This window comes from Osmerus eperlanus, chromosome 9 (genome assembly GCF_963692335.1).
Source record: "Osmerus eperlanus chromosome 9, fOsmEpe2.1, whole genome shotgun sequence".
NCBI lineage: Eukaryota > Metazoa > Chordata > Actinopteri > Osmeriformes > Osmeridae > Osmerus > Osmerus eperlanus.
This window is the reverse complement of record NC_085026.1, coordinates 2,074,652-2,080,159: the sequence shown is the minus strand read 5'-3', so window position 1 is coordinate 2,080,159 and position 5,508 is coordinate 2,074,652. Positions and strand designations below refer to the sequence as shown.

The 5,508-nt window shown below is 50.2% G+C and overlaps 1 protein-coding gene across 1 annotated transcript in view; it reads right to left on the bottom strand.

The window, feature by feature from the left end:
- slc7a14a (solute carrier family 7 member 14a) overlaps nucleotides 1–4,659 on the bottom strand; it is a 19,800-nt gene extending 15,141 nt beyond the window's left edge. Inside the window, exon 1 of the mRNA XM_062469594.1 lies at nucleotides 4,512–4,659. The gene's annotated coding sequence lies outside the window, so the exon portion shown is untranslated. The remainder of the gene's footprint in view (nucleotides 1–4,511) is intronic.
- Between the last annotated feature and the right edge of the window lie 849 nt (nucleotides 4,660–5,508).

Sequence of the window (5,508 nt, the reverse complement as noted above, 5' to 3'; positions counted from 1 at the left end):
CTCCTCAATCCTCCCCTCCTCCATCCCCCTTCATCCTGTACTTTCCCCTCCTCCCCTTTTCGATTCCTCCTCCCCCTCCCCCCCTCCACCATCCTCCCCTCCTCCCCCTCCCCTCTGTCCCACCCCAGAATGATACACCCTGCTCATGAACACCCCCGTCCTCTCCCACAGTGTGATGACTGACAGGCAGCGCTGGCACCGACCGAAACATGGGGCAGAGACGGATAAGAGTGCCATCCGCCACGACCCCATGTGCCACCTCCCCAGACAGGTCCGGCCAGCGTTGATAAGCACAGACGGCACGCTGGGATAGAGGAGACAGGAGGCATGAATAAAGATGAGCGGAGGCTTGGCGCTTCCAGACAGGAGAGCAACTCCCTCTCTGTCCATCACAGTGGTAGTGCCTGCTGGGATGTGCCACGCTGCTGCTTAAACAGCCCTCCCAGACACGCGCAAATGCAAGTCCGTCGCCGGGCCGCAACAACCCAACAGTACACCCCTCTCCTCCCCCTCATCCCCCGTCTTCAAACCTTCTCTAAATCTCCCCCCCCCCCCCTCCCGCTCGCCCACTCCGGACATTTCCAATCTGTTCAGGCTGTTTTGTCCGCACTGTCTCCTACTCCGCTCCCCCCCCCCTCCGCTCCCCCCTCCCCCCCCCCACACACACAGGCCACCCCCCCTTCCTCTCCCTCTCCCCTCCTCTCTCTAGTCCCTGTACTGTAGCTGACCTTGTATTCCATTGCCACGGTACCCATGTGAGCCAGACCCCCTGAGCCCTCATCGCCAGTGTGTCTGACAGCAGCAGTGCCCCCCCCCCCTTCCCCCCCCTCCTCCGTCCTCCCCCCCCCTCCTCCGTCCTTGGCACCAGCAGGCATGTAGCATCAGCCTGGCACGTACCCACTTAAACCAGGGGCAAGTCTCAACAGCATGTGGATGCTTCCTACACGAGCCTGTCTTCTCCTCCGTAACTCTCTCCTGGTGTCTCCTCTCTCTTCCTCTCCCCTCGTCGAATTGCTCCTCGCCTCTTCTCCTCTGGACTCCTCTGTCCTCTCCTCGGCTACACTGCCCTCACCCCCTCCTTTTCTCCGCTACACAGAGATGTCGTCTCTCCTCTCATCCATGGGTGAGGGGTGACACAGTATAAGTGGTACTCCCCTGACCCCCCCCTCCACACACACGCACGCACACACCCCACTGTGACCTCCTGTCCTTTCCAAATCTATGAGCTCCAGGCTGAAGATAGGACATGTGTGGAGAACCAAAAAAAAGTCCATTGCAGTAACAAGACACACAAACACACACACACTGACTCATTATAGGACATCAGATTAGACTGTACTTTACACAAACATCTCCCACGTTAATCAGCCCTAAAGGTCCATTTATCTTCAGCACATACACCCCCCCCCCCTACACACACAAACACCCACACACACATTTACACTCACAGACGTGCACACACGCAGTGATCTTATAGTGTTAGCTTTTATACGCAGGCAGGTTCAGTGACGTCAGTGGATCCAATGGCCAAAGGGGGGAAGGGGGAGGGGGGCAACACAGTGCTCTCTCATTCACAAACAGGATCAGTGTGTGTGCGTGTTTGTCAGTGAGTCACACCTGCTCGCCACAATAGGCCCAGAGGTTGTGATCTCATCTACAGACACACAATACACACGCTAGCCATCCAGCTTAGACACACAAACAAACATTGACTAAGACACACATGGGATTATCTGCTTGGAAATGGAGCTTCTAAATAGCAGTCACGCAATGAGGGAGAAGGCAAAATGCACACACATACAAACCCGGACACACACACACACACATTGACACACACATACAAACACATATCCACTTAGGTCAGCAAAGGTAAAAGTGACTTTTACTGTGGTAACCGTAAGCTAATAATTGCTCCATAAGAGTTTTATTGCCAGACGTACTTTCTGATGAGCTATTCTTAGAAAACAGACGATTGTTTGGTTTGTTTTTTCGGTAACAGCTAATGGGGTAAATGGAGCTAGTCCAAGGCTTGTGTGGGGCGTAGGGATATTCTATGAAATACAGCCCTCTACTGAGTCTCGCCACCGAACTGAAAAGTCTTTCACCGATGTGTTCCCAGCGCCATGGAGACGATAACATATACAACAACTGTTGTATTGTGTAATGACATGAAGACCGAGACCGTCGACATACTCACGAGCACCACCGCTAATGAGAGCCGGTTCAGAACCACGGACAGTGCCACATCGTTAGGCACAGAGAGCGAGGGGGGAGGGGGCAAGATGGTAAAGCGATATTAAACCTGACTGAGGTAAAGGAAGAGAGAGGGAGAGAGAGAGAGAGAGAGAGAGAGAGAGAGAGAGAGAGAGAGAGAGAGACTTTTTTGACTTTTAAAGATACCTTTATTGGGCAGTTAGAACTACCAGCCAACCAAGCTGCGTCACCACACCAAACCTGTCTTATCAAGACAAAAACCACTTCACTTACAACTCCCACACAATATTAAGACCTCCTCAAACCAAAAAAAAGAAACCCCCCCCAAAAAAAAAAAAAAAAAAACACAACAAAACAAACCTAGAAAAAACTAAACAAAATCCATAACAATAAATACAAACCCCCCTATTCACAGCCTTAACTCTAGACCCCCCTCCCCATCCACCACCCACAAGGCATCCCTCACCCCCCACACATCAACAAACTCCTCCATTTTCTCCACCAGCTTATAATACAAGAACTCAATTCGCAACCTTGCCGTGACCAGCCCCAGCAACACTGCTCTCGCATCAAGCGACCCCACTCCCAACCGCCTACTCTTTCTCGTCTTCCATATAGCGAGCTTGGCCTGCCCAAAAAGGAAAGATGCGAGGCATACTCTCCTCTTCTCTGGAACTGAGTACCTGGGTCCCCCTATAAACAACGGCAATGAAAACTCCCACCCGAGCCTCCTACACCAGTCCTGCAGCACCTGAAACAGTGCCTATAGCCTGGAACACTGACTAAAAAGATGCCTAACATCCTCCTCCTGATCACAAAAAAGACATTCCCTCCCCACTGTAGGATCAAGGTGTGCCACGTGTCTGTTAGTAGCGATGGCCCCGTGGATAATCCTCCACTGCAGATCAGCTGTGCGCTTCTCTGTGGGAGGCTTATACAGGGTGCGCCAGCATCCTATCAGGGGTGAGTCGGTTCCTGATATTAAACCTGACTGAGGTAAAGGAAGAGAGAGGGAGAGAGAGAGAGAGAGAGAGAGAGAGAGAGAGAGAGAGAGAGAGAGAGAGAGAGAGAGAGAGAGAGAGAGAGAGAGACTTGGCCGTGGCATTGGGGATTAGCCCCGTTTCAAAGCTGAGGTTTTTACTCCGAGTGCTCATGCTCAGAGAGAGACAGATCCCACGGTCTCATGTGGAACCTATGAGAATAGGACTGTGGGGACAGAGAGAGAGAGAGAGAGAGAGAGAGAGAGAGAGAAACAACTTCAAACTGCAACCCTGAATAATTTAAATCAATGTCTGCTTCTCTAAGGAACACAGAGGAATGTGGAAGATGGATCTGATATATGCTGCAATCTAAGACCCTAAACCTGATAGCAACCATTCCACCCCCCTCTCTCTCTCTGTCTTGCTCTCTCTCTCTCTCTCACACACACACACACACACACTCACACGCACACCGAAATTGAGTCGGCCTTGCTTACATTTTAGAGATGACATAGGCTACACTTTGGCCTAATAATCTGTTCTTTGTCTTGGTTCCTGACATTAATAGAGAAATTGCGCTATAGGCTATCTAAGACCTTCACGCAGAAGGTTTAACTCCTCTGTCCGGCCGATTAGGAGCTCTCACTCTAGGTCAAGTTGGAATCATTCAGCGTCCTCAAAAAGTCCCTCCGCACCGGCATTGACACCAGTGAGAACCAGCCATAGCCTAATGCTACGGTATCTCAACCTCCCATCCTCTCCACTTGAACACAGACAAAGGATAATCAGAGCTAAATGTTACATTCAGTCAGTGGACAGGAAGCTGAACACACACAAACTCACACACAAAGCCTGACGAAAAACAAAAATATGCTCTAACTGGAACCACATAATCACAGCCATAGTCCAGGCACACATTGAGGACACTCATTAGGATAAGTCAGAATTATTCATAATAAACATCCAACCTAGTTACCTAAGTGTTGTCCAGCTGCGCCTCTCTTTCCCTTTCTCTCTCTCTCACTCTCACTCTCTCGGCCGATGTCTGCAGCAGCTCGAGCCCGGTGAGGAAGCGGCAGCATCCGCCCCAAACATTCCCTCAACACAACCTCAAACACACCGTCCGGACAGGTGGAGCTCACGAAGGCAGCATTTCCGTTTTGACGTTATAATCAAACAACACAATCAGGACACACACAAACAGCCGCCTTGAAGCGCCATTCGCACATAAACAGTGACGACACCGACGGATAACCTCGAGGGGGATAAAGAGAAAGGATGGGATGGATGGGAAAGAGAGGGGGAAAAAACACTCACGTGCTCTGCTGTGACCCTAGTGGATTAAAAGATGCCCGTGCTCCGCTAACGCTCCAGCTCCATGTCGGATGCTGCAGTCAGCAGCAGCAGCATCTCCAGCCTGCACGCGCATCACCAGGAGTCGGTGGTGGGGGCGGGGGTAGGGATGATGTAGAAGCCTTAAATCATTCAGAAGCCTGCTAACACCACGTGATCAGCCACGCCGTCTATAATTCATCATCAAGAGTGCTCCCCCCCTCCCCACACACACACACCAAAAAGGGTGCCCTGACGTTATAGGTATCCTAACGTCAGTCACCGCCGTCTGGACCCGATTTGCCAATACCACAAATCCGCCATTATCTGGGCACACCTGCTTTTTGTGTTCATGCAGAGGTAGTGGTTCACATGTATTAACAAAAAGTGATGGACAGTTAAGTGTGGGACGTTCCGAGGTCCATTCCTAAATGTGCTCTGATTTCTCTTGTCGAGAGTTAAAAAAAAAAAAAAAAAAAAATGAAGGTGCTGTAATTTGGTGGTTGCAATTTTTCAATTGCCAAACGACCGAATGCCAGACTATGAAATTATTTATTGTTCTTTTTTTTATTTATTTTTATCAGCGATTAGAGTGCTTGGAGGAACTAATAATTTCCTTAACTGCGGTATTGATGTCGTTTTGGGGGGGGGAGTTCACCTAAGGCCGTCATTATGTGCAGCCCGTAATATTGCTCTGGCTCTGCTTGGTGTGTGAGGTGATCGATTTGCCGGAAAAGGACTGTCTCGAGCAACAAGTTTCAACGGTCGCACGGAGAAAAGCAGAGAGAAGCCTACAATTTTCAGACGCTGACTATGATTTTCTAATCTACCCACAGTGGATAATGCATAAATGCACCCATGTGGCTTAAAACTGAAGGCTTTTATCATTGCTATGTGCTAAGGCTAGCTAACAGGACACGCCCTGCCTATACACTATTCCCAGCGGCAGTGAGAGAAGGCTTAGCCTACTGTAGGACCAGCA